Source organism: Camelus bactrianus, chromosome 26 (genome assembly GCF_048773025.1).
Source record: "Camelus bactrianus isolate YW-2024 breed Bactrian camel chromosome 26, ASM4877302v1, whole genome shotgun sequence".
Lineage (NCBI taxonomy): Eukaryota > Metazoa > Chordata > Mammalia > Artiodactyla > Camelidae > Camelus > Camelus bactrianus.
The window spans coordinates 2,685,425-2,703,226 of record NC_133564.1 but is presented as its reverse complement, the minus strand read 5'-3'; the positions used below and the strand labels follow the sequence as shown (position 1 = coordinate 2,703,226).

The following is a 17,802-nucleotide window of genomic DNA, read 5'->3' as shown; positions in this document are numbered from 1 at the left end:
ATACTTGTTACTTTAAGCCATATTCATATATTCATATATATGCATATTGAATATGCATCAGAAACAAGCCACCCTCTTTAGTATTCAGAGTTAATCCTTCTAAACTATCTGTCCTTGTGACAGCATATTTTTACTAAGCAGCTCTTGGGTGCTTCGTATACAAGGCGTCTACATCTCACAGTCAAACAAGGTAAACGGCATCACTCAAATTTCACAAATGAGGAAATGTACTTAAGCCATGAAAACAACTTACATATTCATCATCAGGAAAGAAAAGAGTAAAGATTTTACTTACAATATTCACTGACAAAACTTTCCTCCATACTAAGACTACATAGAACCAATTCAGTCTTTGTAAATTTTTCTGTCAATAAGCACCACTAGAGAAAAACAAGCAACATCATTAGCAATGGTTGGACTTTCAAAGCCCACTCCTATTTTACACTATAATCATTTTTAATGTTTTGTTTTAGTGTTTATAGGGCACTAAAATAAAAAAAAATAAACTTTTTAATTCATTGCCTGAGAATGCAACATTTGTGAAAACGTACAATTTCAATTTATGCCACTCTGTCTCACATTCTCACTGGTGTCTCTCCTTTGAAGGCTTCATCAAACTGAGACCACTAAAATCGTTCATTTATGGACTCACAGGAGTTCGGGAAACCACTCAACACGGGGCTGATCAGAGGAGCCATTGAGAAAGCATCCTGTGCAGCCTGGGTTCCAGCCCTGAGTCTGCCAGCGCCAGCTGTGTGAGATTTTGGACAAGCTGCCCCATATCTCAATCCCTCAGCTGCAAAAAAGGAGACACTGATACCTACCCTTAAACACCTGCTATGAGGTAAAACATGAGGAAAGCATTTTAGCCTTAGGGAGGTGTCCACTCAGAGCAAGCTTGGTCATTATGATGATGAGGATTACTTTTAATAAGTTAAGGCAGACAAAAAATTAGAAATCACCATAAAGGAGAAACATTTTATGTCAATGAGCATTTCCTTTTGAATGGATTGCAGAAAGTTTTATAGAATTTTTTCATAAACCAAATTTTGTCCACTAATTATAGATTTACAGGTTCATGGACATGTCTCCAGAAAAAGAATTAGAGGCCTCTAACCTCTGAATACTAAGAAAGAAAAGTTTAAAAAAAATCAGGGTGGAGATTATACCTCACTTGAGAGAGTATGTGCTCAGCATGCATGAGAACCTCAGTTCAGACACCAGTAACTCCATTTAAAGACTTTTTTTTCAAGAAATGGAGAATTAAATAAAAAAGATGGAGGAATACAGAATTTTTTTAGAAACTCAAATCAGATTAAAGATGGGGGAAAAATATCCATTTCTCATAGGAAATCTTGAGAACTATGTAAACCGGATCTGAGTTGTCTAATCTTTTAACATTATTCATGAATTCCTATTACCAAGTCTTAAAACTGCCTGATAACCCACAGTGGTGATACTGATCATAACAGCTGCCAACACGGATCGAGCTCCGGCTAGGACTGCTCTGTTCGGCCATCTCGGCCCCTGAGGCCTCACCAGGCTGAGAGCACTAAATTTTGTCATTCATGAGCATTTCATGTAAGTCCTCCCTTTGTGCTCCTCACTCTCCCCTCACAAGCCCCTCTGAGGGAAGCACTGTTATTATCTTCCCCACCCGCAGGTAAGGCCACTGAGGCACAGAGACTAAACCTGCTCCAGGACACATCGGCATTAAAGGACGTCTATATTTCTGCTGTATTACAATTGACAGAGGAATCTGAGATATCAATTCAAGGGAGACTGTTAAATAATCAAGTCTGTCAGGTCTTCACCTCAAAGAGCAGATACTATAGATTCCTGATGTAGGATGAGGCTGCCGCCACAAATGACTCAGCTTGAAATTAATATCCAAGATGAAGCAGCGGATACACGTAAATATTCACGATTGTCAACTCCGCTCTCGGGTCTGCGCCCTTCAATGCCTGAACGGGGGTGAATCCCCCACCCCTGTCAGGGATGGAAGCGCGGCTCTTCCCAGTGTCACCCAGGCTTCACGGGCTGTTTCTCCCCACAGGCTGTCCTCAACGATTAAAAATCTCTCAAGATTTTTACACCATGCAAAACTGAAAGACATTTCTGCTGATGGAGCAAATTCTCAGGCTTAAAAATTTTTTGCTTACACTCAGCAAGGGGTAAAATAACACATGACTCTGCAAAGTCTCTGAGCCTCACCACTCACAGGAGTAGAATGGCCTCAGCACAAGATGACTCTTCACGGATGAGAACAAAATAAAGCCGCCCCCAACCACAGGCACTCCCACAGACAGCGCTCAGCAGTCTTCTGCACACTCACGGTTGTGCAGCCCTCACCACCATCTATTTCCAGAACACTTCATCACCCCAGAAGAACACCCCTGCCACTAGCAGTCACTCCCCAACCCCTCTCCACCCAGCCCCTTGCAACCATCACCTGCTCTCTGCCTCTGCATGTGCCTATTCTGAGCATTTCAGATCACTCAAGTCAACAATATGTGGCCGTTTGTGTCTGCTTCCTTTCACTTAACGTGCTGTTATGAAGGCTCTTCCATGTTGAAGTGGTATCAGCATCTCTCTTTTTTTTTTTTGAAAGTGTTAAAGTTTATTAGAAGTTGGTAAGTACTATCAAAAAGAGTAGAGAGGAACATAAGTGATTGGGTTTCAAAGAGAAAAGGGCGGGTTGAGCTGTCAGAGTGGACTTCCCAGAGCAGGTGGCCTTTTTCATATTCCCCTTTATTTATTTTTTCTTTTTTATTCACTCTTACATCTGAATAATGTTCCACTACATGGAGATACTACATTCTGTTCATTCATTCAGCAGCTATGTACGGACGAGGTCCAGAAGAATGAGTGTAAGAGGTGACTAGGCAGGGATGGCATTTAAGCAAAGGGCAAGATGTGCTTCAAAAAAAAAAAAATAAATAAAGCCAACAAACAGAGGCACAAGGAAATTCAGCGTGTTTCTGAGAAAGTGCATGCTTTCTTCAGCATGACTGCCGTGCAGGGCTGGGGGGGGTGGGGAGTGACAAGAGTCACAATGAGGGAGTCATCTGAGAATATTCCCCATGCAAGCAGCTCAGCCATTTCTCCTCCTTCATCCTGTATTTTAGAGCCATTTTTTATAGGTTTTCTATTTCAAGTAACAGTACTTTGTTACACATCTGATCATCTGCATCAGATCACCTTATCTCCAAGGCACAGAAAGTCATTCACTGACTGGAGAAGCTCCAAGACATAAAGGTGATGGACCAGGGAGTCCTGCAGCATCCCGGCCTGCAGGCACAAACCCCCACATGTTCCATGGTGATGTCCGGAAAGTAAAATGCATGGAAATATCTCACTGCTTGTGCACGATATCTGCCCCCGAATTACCCCAAAATCATGCTGGCAAAGCACTACTGAGCCCTCTCACTACAAAAAAAAAAAAAAAAAAAGATAGAAAGAGAGAGAACAGAAAAGAAAAGAATAAATCTAAGTAGGCAAATTTAGGGTCTTCCATTGAAAACCAACAAGCATCACTGCCAGTATCTCAGCTGGAATGGTCCTGTCTTCAAAAACCACTGCTCAGTTACATTGCAAACGTGATAGACATATATGTATTCCACGTAGATGATATTACAGTAGGATTTTTCTTTTCGAAATTTCCAGTTGCAACATTAACACAAGAGAGTTTATGTTTCAGCTTTAAAAAAATCAATTATCTTCCACTTTCTTAATTTTGAACCTATTATTATTTTATAAAGGGTGCTATGCTGCAAATTATAAACCAACTGTTTGGCTTCTGCCAACAAGAACTTTATGACTTCACTATTTCAGAGCAAGATTTAATGATGCTTTGAGAAGTGGGGCCTGGGGCGCTCACTAACAGCTCTTTAAATACTGACAAGGATGTGCTATTTAAGTAATGCAAAGGCTCTAACTCTACATTAACTCAGAATCCAAAGAAACTACACCAAAGCCTTATTTTATCATTTTTAAATTTTGCTATTCTTTTGAATATTAAATTTCTTAAAATATAAGATTTTTTTTTTGAGAAAGACAGCAGCTGTATTAAATTTCCTCTCACCAAGAAACAATCTTTATCAAGAATAAATACCCCTATGGAAATCCAAAAGATGGGACGTTTCTAGTTAAGTGAACATGCAGATCTCAACACAAGCCTAAATCCTATCAGATCTCACTCGAACGAGCTCAACAAAGTCCTGGACTACCCTGAAACTTAGCTCTTCTGTTCCAAATGTTGGCTGAGCTAAGATCATCACACAAGGCAGGGAAGAAGAGAAAAGTCCACCTGGCTGCATCCGTTTTCTTCCAGCCACAAGGTGCCGCTAGGGGGTCCCCGTTATTAAGCCCATCCCATGAGGAAATCCGGCATCCACACTGCACCTGCCGTCCCCAAGCAGCCCCGACGCCCCTCTCCCACTGGTGGCCCCCCAGTCTGTCAATGGTCTTCTAATCACCCTCCCAGTTGGTGGCAATCTCCCCCTCATCCCCGCTTCACACACACACACACACACACACACACAGCCAGTACAGCATTCCCAAAGCACAAATTTGATTACGTTACCCCCACTTCAAACCCTTCAGAGGCTCCCTGGTAGAGTTCTAGCCCCACCCCCGACACTGCTCGCCCAGCCTCACCTCAGTACCCAGGTCCCCAATGATCTCAGGTGCCCCCAGACCTGCTGCTACTTCCCACTTGCCTCCAGGCTAATTTTGACGGTTTGTCAAGGAAGCCTTCCTTCCCTCGAACCTCTGCACTTTGGGTTAGGTGCCCCTGCTGTGTTCCTAGAACATTCTACGCTAAGACAACTTCTGAAACTGCTAAGCTCTCAAGAAGCAATACATTTTGCTTACTACTGTGAGTCCACCCTCTCTCCCCTGGACAATCAGAATTGCATGTGTTATGAATAAATGAATGAAGGGGTGGGTCTCAAATGGACGGGCAGTGCTGCTCTCGCCCACCCGACCCCTTCTTTCTGTAGAACATCAGAAGCAAAACCAGGAGTATCTCTCCTGAGGGTCACTTTCTGCGGACACCCTTCACTGCCTCTTCTGTGTCAGTTCTAGTAAAAAACCAAGCTCCTCCAAAGCCCTCCATCCCTAGGCCCACTGCAGGGTCCTTCCAAGAAGGGGCACCCTCCACCCTGGACCACAAGTGCACTCTCCCCGAGTCCCCACCCCACAAGCCTCCAGGCCTCTACCCGGGCTGCTCCTGCCACCTGAGTCACCCTCTTGATTCCTTTTCCTGGCTGACTCTTACTCTGCACTCATAACTGAATGTAGAGCCCATTTCTTCAAGGAAGCCCTCTCTGATGATGTCCTTTAGCTCTTGGCTGGGCTGACTCTACAGCAGGACTGCTTGGCCATCAACTGGTGTTTGTCCACCTGCTCCTCGGATGCCATGACCTCTTGGAGGCCACGTGGGAAAAAGGAGTGAGACAACAAGAGGGGTGGGAAGAGCAAAAAGCTAAATCACAGCCAAAGTCCCAGATTCAAGGATTCTGTCTCAGAAGAAAAGAATAAAATGTTTCATACGTATGTCATTTGGCTATGAGTTTTGTGGCTCATGGAAAGCAAGAGGTTGGTGTTCTAGTCTAAAATCCAAGTTACATGCAAAGAAATGTACATATTCATATCCAAAGGAAACCAGAGCTGCTCAACAACAGTTTGCAGTTAAAATCAAAGGAACTTTGATAAAGGCAATCTATCTCTCTCTCTCTCTCTCTCTTTTTTTGTATCATATAGTTGTAGAAGTATTTGTGTATCTAAGTGATGGCTACAGCCTATGATTCTGCACTGGAGTGTTTGGGGCTGAGGAAGCCCAGATTACATGCACTGTGTAAATACAATCACACCAACACACTGACAGGTGCCCTAGTGGCTGAGCTGAAGTTCCAAAGCAGACAACCTTAAGTTGCAAGACAGCTCTCATTAGAAAGTAAGGAATGCAATATTCTGTATTCAATTACATACGTTATATGGGCCATTAAGCGATAGTGCATCTTGTCTAATGAAACCCCAAAATAAATTGTTAACGTCGATTTTCTCCATCTGACCCTTCTTTGCTAACTTTGGATATCAAAACCTCACTCCATACGGAAAGCTCAGATCTACGCTGCAGCAGGTTACATCCCGTGGAAGAAAGCCTATCAAGGGAGAACTGGAGAGTTTCCCTTCAGAAGCTGCTAAGTCTGGTTTTGCACCTGTAATTCATTTGCAACCACGTCAGCGTCAAAGGAGTAAGACCTTACCTCTGTGGGGCGAAAATCACTGCGGTGCTTCTGAACCATTAAAGAACACTGAGCTTTGTGAAACAGTCCTGAGGCACTTAAATCGTACTTTTTGTGAAAGGCTCCAAAACTGACCCAATTCACCAATCCAGGTACAACAGGGAGGTACCGGAATTAGTAGTTAGAACATGCCCTTGAAGTCTGACAAGGCCCTGCTTGAATCCTGCTACAGCATTGACTAGCCGCTAAAAGGACCAATCCCTTAACCCCTCTGAGAAGGCTTCCCAATCTGCAAAAGGGGGCTGCCACCGCCCACCTGGGAGACATGGATGTGAATGCAACACGCAAGTAGTGCGGCCGACTGGTACCTGACACGAGGCCTGGCTAGTTTCCCTCCGCTGCCCTTCTCCCCCTTTAAACTTGCATTGTTCCCCCTGGTAAGGGTCAAGCCCCCGGACTTGACTGCCCGATTCTTCTGTGTATCCCCGGATACATGCCTTACCTTTAGGAGGCCAGAAAAAGAACTATCTCCTCCAACGTCACTATCAATGTTCTTAAGAGTCTGGGTTTTTTTAACTCTATTTTGCAGGGAGACTATTCCAGAACTGTCCAACCACCATTTTCCACTTTGGCTCCTCTCCCAGCGCCCGTCCCTTCTCACCTCAAATCTTCTGTCTGCTGGCCTTTTGTTCGTGGGAAAGAGAGTCCGCTAGGGTGGAGACTCCCTAGGCCTCTGTCCCTCCCTCACAGGTGAGTGTGACTACCTTCTCCCCACTCCCCACTCCGACTCCAGCTTCCGAGGAGGTTCCCCTCCCGAACCATGCAGCCTCTGCATCATCCCAAGACGCGCACGCGTGGCCAAAACCCTCCCTTCAGATTTCTTCCTGGGTGGCCCTGCCCACCCCCAGGACCCATAAGGATAAATGCCATTGTTCTGAAAATACCAAACGCCACTGACTGACACACCAAAGCTGCATGGTCTGGGCTTTCCTTCAACCCAGGCACAGCCCTGCCCCGCCTCAGCCTCAGTGTGCACCTCTCGAGATGAGCTCATCCACCTGCACGGCTGTGAACACCAGCTAAGAATGACGACTCCCAACGTGTATCTGTGGTCCGGCTCCTTCACCTGAGCCCCAGGGCCATAGACCCGAGTGCCTCTTTGAAGTCCTAACTTGGATGAAAAATGGAATCTTAAAAATGACTCATGTCCACCATTTACTTTAGAGTTCGATTCCTGGCAGGTACCTCCCAGGCTCCCGATTTTAGTAACAGACCCAGAACCCACCTAGGTGTTTGAGGTCACATTAAATTTCCCCTGTTCCTCCCCCCGGCCCTGCCCTGGAATCAGTCCTGTCATTTCTATCGCTAAGCCAGTCTCAAGTCTGGTTCTGCAAGGACCACGGATGGAACCCCACAAGCTCATAGCAAGGTACAGTGCTTCACAGTCCTCCGAAGAGAGCTCCCTGGAGGGGGAGGCATCCCCTGCCGCTGGTCACCTCAGAAGGCACTGGATTCTCACAAAGGAGGCCCAGGAGAAGGGACTCAAGGTTCTCCTGTGGTCTGAACTTTGAAGGTCCCGAGGTTTGGGGCAGTTCCGAATTAGCAGACACACCTGCCAGTGAGCAGATGAGGATGGGGGAACCCAGGCAAGGCTGTTCTCACTCCGACCCCTGGGCTATCGGGAGCCACGGGAAAGGCCTGTGTCCAAGGCACAGCCCAGCCTTCACAGATCCCAGCCTGCATTTTCCAACCCAGATAGCCTAGACCCCTACTTGCTACTCTTACTTCTGTTCTGTTCCCCCCCAGAATGTAATGGACTCTTTCAGAATGTCTGGCATGTCTCAAGCGAGACCAAGTCAGTGAAGGATGAAGTGTCCACAATTTGACCAGGGCATGAAAGGAGAAACAAGGTCTCATGGCCAGCATGACGGTGGTGGCCAAACCCTTTCCCCGGGTGAGATGAACCAGGGTGTGGGTGAGAATGCAAGGTCACTTCACAGCTGACTGGGGTGTTGGAGACTCACTACCGCAAACTAACGACACGGCCGTCAGTGGTGGACGTCAGCTGCAACAGACACGGAGTCAGCTATTTACTACCAACATGGGTTAATAGTAAAGGCTGGTACAGGGAGGCCTGCATGGCTGCTGAGGCAAACCACAGACCCGGCTCTGAATGCCCACTGGCTGGAGCAGAGAGGAAGCTACGGTCCCCTTTAGCGGTCCCTGTGTCCACCAGATCCAAGTGAGCCAGCTACTTAGGAGAAGGCCATGTTGTTCTGATACTCAGAAAAACCAGCCTCGTAAAGGGAAAATAAGAGTGGCATGGAGTTTAGACCTGCCCCTGCCTCTCTATGAAGGCAAAGTATAGTAAATGGCACGGGGAAGTTGAATGCAAAAACAAAAAACAAAAAACATAAAACCGGTGACTGCTTCCTCCAACAGCATCCCCTGCAGCTGCTCATCTCCGAGCCTGCCACTTTCTCACCAGTGACCACCGGCCAGGAAGCTCCGTCACGCATGTCACACAGCGACAGCCCGGAACCGCGTGCTAAGCACGTTTGTGTGAAAGTCAGAATAAAGGAAGATGCTGCAGATTTTGACTTTCAAAGTTTAAATACTCCATGAAAAAATCCCTCAGTAGCCGCCTAATTCAATTCGCATCTCGCTTCTTCAAAACAATCAAACAAATTTAGTAAGGACGCATTTGTCACCAAATATAAGGAGGACCAAACTGGTTCCTCAAAGCAAAGATTTTAACAGGTATCAAACACCAGTGGGTGATGTGCTAACAAAGCAAAAATTCCAAAAATCTAGAAAATAAAAAGATGACTAGGATAATATATGGATCAAGGCAACTGTTAAGGTTTTTGCTTTTTAAAGCGATGGGGACAGCACGGAGGACAATCTGGCTATTTCCAATGCAGGGTGTGCGCAGTCCACTTTTCAGACGCAACAACATGCTCACAGGGCAGTACAAGATAGAAAGGGAAATAGGAAAAGGAAAAGAGGAACAGCGAAAATTAGAAACACATGAGAACAAAAATAACTGACAGCAATTACAAGAATTTACGTGAGTTTGGTGAAGACAGGGACGAGGGGACGGTGAGACCCACCCTCACCTATTGTTCCAGGGAAGGCAGGGGCCTAAGGCGAGGAGCGCTGCCGGGGGACCCCAACGTGGTCAGCGCCCCAAACCTAAACTTCACCTAGATGCATGTAGACAGCTTTTGAGCTACAAAATGTGGTCACATTTCAAGCTGGACAATTTTACTCACTCCCACCAAGAGTAACAGGAGAGAATTAGGCTCTGTTCCTGCACGAAAGCATTGTTTAAAAAAGTAATGACTGTGGAATAGTAAAAGCAACAATGGAGTAAAAGTGACTGGAGGAGAGCGTACTTGACCCGAGCTCACTGGCCGCGTTATCTCACTGACGTTCAGATGCTGGCTGAGCCCTTACGGTACCAAAACAGACAGACCCACCAGGAGGGAGGTTTAATGCGCTGCTGTATTTTGATGCCGAGAGCCATGCCTGGTACACGAGGTTCTGGGTAAACAATGGTGACTGTGTCAACCACTATGGGCTAAGCACACAACCAGCTACTCCGCCAAATCCCAAGGACACACTTCAAAAGGCAATGACAAGCTGGCATACTCTGGTGGGTCTGCAGACTCAGAGCAAAGCAGTTGCTGAGCAAACATGTCACCAGTGCCTCCTGTGACAAAAGAGGAGGCACTGGCCAGGGGGCTGAGGCAGGGCTCCAGGCTTCCACTGCTCACCCACCATTCTGTGCAGGGGTAGATGGTGGTCCCTGCTTACGTTGCACCGATGCACCTACATTGACTGACACCTGGGGACTGAGCAGGAGGTGACAGGTGACGGGAATGGAGCCAGCCTGGGAGTGGCACGGTGCTGGCAACTGTGCTCTCAGCTTTGCCCAGACCACTACATCTGCCAACTCATCTACAAGAAGCAGAAGGGGAGAAAGCCGTGTAGATCACAGGGCCCTGCGAGGACAAGTACAGGTCATCGCCACGACATGCCTCGCCCCTTCCTTAAGCCACAGAGGTATGTCCAGGGAGGAAGTGAAAATTCATCCAGAGCCCGCCAGGCACCACAAGCAGGTGGGACTCGGGTCCCCTGTGCCTGTCACTCACAGGACTGGTCTGGACTATGTTTTTATCAATTCTCTGGCATCTTCTCCTCCAACTTACCAAAAACCAGAAAGTAGAATCTGATTTTAGACTCACAGATAATCGCAGAACACCTCCTCCACAATGGGCCCGGCAGCACGTGCCAGGTCCTCCGACCGTCACCTGTGGGACCGCCATGAGCCCTCTCCAGAGTCAAGGCCCGAGGCCGTAGGCCGGGGGGACACAGATTCTCACAATCTCCCCAGCAAAGGGGGACCACCTCCCGGCAAAGGCATTTCACCCTCTTTGCCCAAGGGACATCTCGATAGATACACAGGGAAACAGAGCAGAAGATGGGGGGGTAGGCAGCCCAGAAGAGCTCGTCTGAACTTCCAAGGCAAAGTGGGTCCGTTGACTTAATCACAGGGATAAAGTGAGGACGAATCTTTCCCTGCTGTGCCCCATACTCCGTGACACGCCTTTCCCTGCGTAAGGAGCTCATTTGGAAGCCCCTGGCAGTGTTTCTGTTGTCCTTAATTGGCATGGTGGTTGTCAGGCAGGGAGAGAGGGCCTGAGCCGTGCAGGTGCTGGACCTGGGAAGCAGGAGACACTGGCTCCACCCCCAGCTCAACCAGCGCCTCATTCTGCACCTCAGGATTCAGCGTGACATCTATAAGCAAAGGAATTAGACTGTCCCAGGAGAGGCTGTCCAACAGGAATGAAATGTGAGCCATGTAAAGAAAGTTTCCCAGTTGCCACATTTAAAGAGGTAACCCCCCCAAAAAAAACCCTAGAAACTGATTTTAAGAACATATCTTACTTATTCTACAGTATGTAAAATACTATCATTTTGACATGTAATCAATAAAGAAAGTAACAAGATAGTTTACATTCTTTTTACTAGACAAGTCTCAGCGTCTGATGTGCATTTGACCTAGAGCACATCTCAGCTCAGAGCAGCCTCCTCCCCAGCTCTCCTAGCATCAGTGGCTTTGGCTACTCTATTGGACAGCAACTCCAGGGGTCACACCAGGGGAATTGGCTGAAAAGCGGGAGTAAGTGTCCATAATAACCCTAAAAGAATCTCTCTGAAACAAAGGCGGATTCACTTTTAAACGTCTGAAAACCGGCGGGTTGCTCCTCCCTCACGCCTTGGCTACAAGACAGCCCTCCTCCTTGCTGATCCCTTTCTGGATGTAGGGAAGCAACCCTTCATATAGCCAGGGTGGCCGGGCATCCAGGTAGACTTTCCTGCTCTCTGTGTCCAGTCCCACGAAGTCCTCCTTCTCAAACAGGATGTAGAGCAGGAGGATCTTGTCTCCAGAATTGTCGGAAGAACTGTCCAGCCACTTGGACTTGATCATGATGAAGAGAGACTCAGTGAAGTCCTCGATCCTCTTCTCCATCACCCTGCATTCCTCGTAAATTGAAGGCTACGTCGGTGCGCGGCTGCTCGGCCACCTCCCCATGCAGCACAAAGACAAAGAGCCGAGAGTCATAAAGCGTGGTGCCATACACCTCTTCTGCACGTGGAGCTTCTCGAAGGTCTTGGCCAAGAGGCAGTCGGTAATGGTGACAAGGCCCACGACCTTGCGGTGGGTCTGGAAGTCGCTCCACCCATTCTCGGGCGCATAGTGTTGACTGTAGTGGATACAGGGTGCCCACTGCCAGCCGCACGGGCTGATCTGCCTCACCAAGGAGATTCGCTTATAGATGCACAACAAATTCTGCTCTGAGATGATCCCCACGGGTTGGACCACCACGGGGAGAGTCTGGTGGTCCTCAGCACACTGCACGTAGTCAGGGATGTTCATGTTGCAGGCCCTGACGAGAGGGAAGAGGAGACCGAGGTACATACTGTGCTGCGGGCTGCGGGCCTCACTGGGTTGCGGTGACCTTGTGTGTACCATTCAGAAGGCAGGGGAAGCCCAAGCAAAGCCGGGGGTACAGTTTGTCCTCAGCGTCTGCACATGGCTACCGCAGCTCGGATCACATTACGCAGCTTTTGGTCTAGGCTTCCACCCTCTGCAGAAAAGGGTCATTTCTTGTTTTCTGTTTCCAAGCACCTAGCCATGCCCTGATGCAAAGTCAGTGCTCAAAACTGCTGAATAAAAGAATGAATAAAGGAACTGCTTCCACACCCCTCAGCAGGATATAATGCAAAGAAACACAGTAGGATCAAAAGTCCTGGATTTCAGCTCCAATTTATTTGAACTCTTTAGCTGCAGAATACTTGATAAGAAAACTTGCTTTGGGGAGGAGAGTACAGTTCAGTGGTAGAGCACATGCTTAGCATGTATGAGGTCCTGGGTTGAGTCCTCAGTACCTCATTTTAAAAAAAATGAAACAAATAAATTAACCTATTTACCCCCCTCAAAAAATATTTTTTGAATTCCAAATTCAAGAAAAAATAAACACCTTGCAATTGACACAACGTTGTAAACATGAGTATATTTCAATTAAAAAAAAAATCCTTGCCTTACAAGAATATATCTGGATTATGGAAGTTTACAAGTGTAAAATACGTAGGGTACCACCTGCATAAGAAGAAGGATCTGTACAAATTTACTACCCCTCATTTATGAGCTATATTTCCTTTGGGGGGTATATAACCTCTCAGAGCTAATTTTCTCAGATTAAAAAAAAGAAGGAAACATTACCGGATTCTCCATACTGCTGAAGAATCAGATAAACCTATGATAGCATCTGACCCACAGAGTTTACTCAATAAATGCTTGCTGAATGAATGAATAAACAAGCAAAGTGAATGCTGCTCCCTGCCACAGAGCATCATGATGGTACTGCCTGGAAATTCCAAGCCCACGTTTCACCTGACTCTACACTAACCATGGGTGACCTGGGCAGGCCTGTGTGCTCCTCTTAACCCCAGTTTAATCATGAATAGAAATGAGGGCAATAACACAAACCTCAAAGGGTTAGTGAGTCATTTCTGAATTGTATCCCAACTATGCAAGATGGAACCTTTAAAGAAACTTGGGCAAAAATTCCGTAGGCCCTCTCCATATTATCTCTTACAACTACATGGGAATCTACAATATATCTCAAAATAAAAAGTCTAATTTGTTAAAGAGGCTATTGAGGTTAAATGAGCTCACTGTCTCAAATAAGGAACACACAGTACAAATAGGTCAATGCCCAGCCCATGAGATACACTCAGTAAACATTCCCACTGAGCCCAGTGGTCCCTCCAACTTCAGAGCACGATGATGTGTCCTCATGGCCAGAGGCCCCTGCACCTGAAACTAACAAAGCTAATGGTCCCCACTTTCAAGAGCCCCTGCCACCGCCGTAGGTCTAATTTTGTACTTGTAATTTTTTTTCTTTTTATTAAATAGAAAAACGTAATTGCATAGCCTTCAGGTCACCAAAAGCTGACTACAGAGATCATGATGGCAGCCCTTCTTCGTGAAACAATAAAATGAAAAGCCATTTCCACAAGATCTCTGTGTAAATCTACTAGGGAACTTCATCCTGGACTGAGAGGAAGAGGACTGGGGAGGAGGGGGCAATCTGCGGCACACAGACCCATGGGCCACCTGTCCCACGATGGACTTTAGACCCAACACTCACCCTCAAGGAACTTCAAAATAGACACAGACAGAGTGCTGTGGACAAGATTTTTTTTCTTTTTAAAGAAATCCCTGATTCTCTCGCAGGTTTTGTTTCTACCGAGAAATAAATGTCTTATGTGTATAATGTTTCACAAAAGACTTAAACTATTATCACCCCAACTTGACGCATTAAGAAACTGAGGGAGAGAGGTTTATCACGTTGTGCAAGATTAGAGAGAGGCAAAAAAAAAAATTAGAGAGAGGCCACGTCGGACACTGTATATAAACCCAAGCCCCTGTTCCAGTGCTCACACTAGAAAGTGGGATATACTGCCCCTTTACTGCCCTCTCCCTGCAATAAATGTCTGAAGAGTCTTTTCTGTGCCACCTGGAATCACAATCACTTCAATTTTCCACAAAGAGCTATGTCACTCCTTGGAGGATGTGTCAAAATCTACATGTTGAATGGGAGTAGAGATTTGTATTTTCTGTTTCTCAAAGGAAACATGGCTTAAAAGAAACTGAAAAGCACTTTTCTAGTCTAAGTCTTCATTGTGTAGAGAAGGAAACGGAGGCTCAGAAGAGATGAGGAAAGGGCCTTATTAACAAATATTGCCTCAGCGCAGCACCAAGCCAGCCTTGGGCACTTCTGGGGGAGGATCTGGAAGGCCCAGGAGAATGACTCTTAGAAAACGGAAAGAGAAGAAGCATACAAGGCCCCGTCTCTACACCACTATAACATGAAGTTCCACCAAATTACCCAGTATGGGTGCAGCCAACATTAAGGTGGGCTAAACAGGTTAAATAAGCCTGGAAGTTTCAACCATAGTGGAAATTCCAACATTTACTATGTTTTTTTCCCAGTTCAAGCATCAGCTCAGTGGGCACTCTGTACCAGGCACTACACGAGGCCTGGAGTTCTCCCAAATACACAACTCTTATATCACGTGTGCAAAACACACACATTCCCACCAGAAGGAAAATGCCCACAGATAAGGTGGAATTACTGAAACTGAAAGCAGCCAACCAGCATATATTACTAGCAAAAACGGTGCTGCTAGAAATAGACTCATGGACATAGAAAGCAAACTGTGGTTAGCAGGCAGGAAAAGGGGGATTAACAGATACACATTAATAAAAATAAAATAAATGACAAGGACCTACTATATAGCACAGGGAACTATATTCAATTTCTTGTAATGAGTTGTACTAAAAATAATCTAAAACATATGTAGATACATATGCATATGTTTATAACTGAATCTCTGCTGTACATCTGAAACTAACATTCTAAATTGACTACACTTCAATAAAAAATAATTTTAAAAAATAAGTAAAAATAAAAGCAACGCCATTTAGAAAAAATAAAAGAATACTCTGATCCCCTTAGCTGTACGTGCTGGAGAATTCTGGTTACAAACACCAAGTCCACTGGGTCACTCCAGCACTGGCTGTCACTCTTTCTGACCATCAGAGAGTCACTTGGCTTCAGTGAGTTTATTTTCTCTTCTGTGAAAGGCTTCAGTTGCAACTAACGATGTATAGAATCTCATCATTCACAAACCCAACAATTAAAGAGGACTTCCCATGGGCCAGGCTCTGGAAATATGAAAATATAGGGTCCGAGATATATTCATGGGTAGAAGAAATTTATGCCATAAAGACATTAATTCTTCTTGCTTTGATAGACAGTTTCAATACAATTCTGTTTAGATTTCCTACCAGAGTTTTTATGGGTAACAAGATAATTTATGGTCAGGAACAACCAAGAAACTTCTTTAGAACCAGCACTGGGAAGGGGTGGATAGGTCATTCATTTCCACTGGTCTTTCTGAAGTGATGAAAACGTTCTGGAATATTAATTGTTGCACCACTGTGAATATGCTAAAGCTGCTGAATTGTAGCATTTAAGTGGGTGGACTTCATGGTGTGTGAACAATATCACAAAAAAGATGTTAAATGAAAAAATATTTCTTGACAATTATTTTTCCCTCTATACAACTAGTCTGTCCCACAATTTAAGAAGAACGAAAAAACCAAAACAAACCAAATTTTGCCAGGAGCTCTTTAGGACTGCAATGTCCCTGAGTCTCCAAAGCCTCTGGTGGTGCTGTTCCTGTTAACACACCCTAGCTGGGCTGGGCTAGTTAGGGACTGTAACTATCTTTTTAAGATCGAAGGTCACACGTTTCACCCTGGGAGAGGGAAGGATGGAGGATGTCACAGCCTCATGCCTTCAGCTCATTTTTAACTGAAACAAGCCTTGCTTTCAACACTGTAATCCCTCTCACTATAAAAACAGTGACATCATCAAGCATCGCCAACAAAACACGTGAAAGTGTTCAAGGTACTTACCTGGGGCAGAAACACTAAGGGAGGAGAAGGAAGCTCGCTCAGCACTGACGCTCCCTTTTCCCGACTCCACCAGGAGAAGCTGGGGTTCACAGCCGGAGGCTCTCAGCCCGGGGAGCAACGCCCACACCACTGAGCTGGTCCCAAGGGAGCGGGAAAGGGAGAGGAGGGCAGCCCCGTGGTCGCGGGGCAGGGAAAGCGGTGGTGGGGGACGCGGGCTGTATCCCCGCTCGGAGGCCAGCCCCAGCCCCAGCCGCCCGCCCCCGTCCGTGTCCGCAGAACCCGCCCGCCAGGGACATAGCCCGCCCAGGGGCGGGGACCGGCCGGCGGCCGAGGTGAGGCAGCCCGGGAGGAGAGTACTCGCAGGCGGGAGAGGGGAAGGGGACGCCAGCCGCGGACTGAGGGAAGCCCGGCTGGGGCGAGAGGCGGCAGGTGCACACCTGGCCCTGGAGAGCTGTGGCCGGGGCGCCGGGGCAGGAGCTAAAGTCCAACCGGGCGAAAGAGCTGAGAAGCCTTTGGGGCCAATCCCCGGCTCCTAGGTGCAGCTTCCAACCCTCGGTCCAGCTGGCACCAACTACACATGCGCAGGAGGGCCAGCGATCCTCTCTGGGTTCTGCGAGAGAAGGTGGGGAAGCGAGGGACGGAGAAGATGGGAGGAGGAGGGGAGAAGGGGAAAAGTGGAGGGAGAGAAATGGACAGGAGGAGCAGAGAGAAGGCAGGGATCTGGAGTGTGGAGGAGAGTATCAGAGATGGAGAGAGATAGTTTTAACTCTGTGGGCATCCTGAAGGAGGCAGCAGTCCTGCCTCTGCACACTTCTCTAACCCTTCAAGGCCCGCAGCACATATTTTACCTACCTGGACCAGCCCTCCACCCAAGGCCTCTGCAGGACCCCTACGGGGATCACACCCGTTGCCCCCAAGCGGAGTTGGGTTTCCTTTTGGTCTGGGAACCAAGCACCCGCAGGTGTTGTCGCTCAGAACTACCTTGGAAAGAGTACATATTCCCGTTTTACACGCTGGGACACAGGCAGGCAAGATCTCTGCTTTACCTCCACTGTCCCAGGTGTTGTACTGGCGGGGAGCGGGAGGTACAAGGTCAGATCCCAAAAGGAGCATACTGCCTGAGTTTTGGTGCATAGTCCCCATCCTTCCTGAGTAAACCACACCCCACCCTCGGGGAACCATCAAGGGTACACAGTATGTCCCTGGGTGTGGGATAGCTGCCCTCAATTCCAGTGCCCAGCTTGCTAGGAAGATAGGAGTGTTACTGAGTCTAAATTCATTCTCCTTAGTGCAGGACAGGCCAGTAAGTTGGGAGACCAGGTGTTGGGGCATGGAATAGCAAATTTCTGAAGACCTAGATGGCAAACTAATGTCCTGGAAAACCATCTCCCCAAGTCAGAATTCAGGCTCCTTTCCTACGAGCTTGGTTTTTGCAATCTTCTTCATGTAGTAATTTTTTCTTGTTAGAATCCTTTCTTCTTGCAGCTATCT

At 46.9% G+C, this 17,802-nt stretch overlaps 1 protein-coding gene across 10 annotated transcripts in view; it reads right to left on the bottom strand.

Moving 5' to 3' along the window:
- LOC141575153 (uncharacterized) overlaps positions 1-17,802 on the bottom strand; it is a 195,240-nt gene that overhangs the window by 153,626 nt on the left and 23,812 nt on the right. For 6 of the 10 annotated variants that reach the window (XM_074353754.1, XM_074353755.1, XM_074353758.1 and 3 more), the window contains exon 13: positions 16,312-17,031. The gene's annotated coding sequence lies outside the window, so the exon portion shown is untranslated. Of the gene's footprint in view, positions 1-11,781; positions 12,209-12,390; positions 12,410-15,365; positions 15,556-16,311; positions 17,032-17,802 lie in introns of those variants that run through there. The other 4 variants (XM_074353763.1, XM_074353762.1, XM_074353760.1 and 1 more) reach the window with 4 other exon arrangements.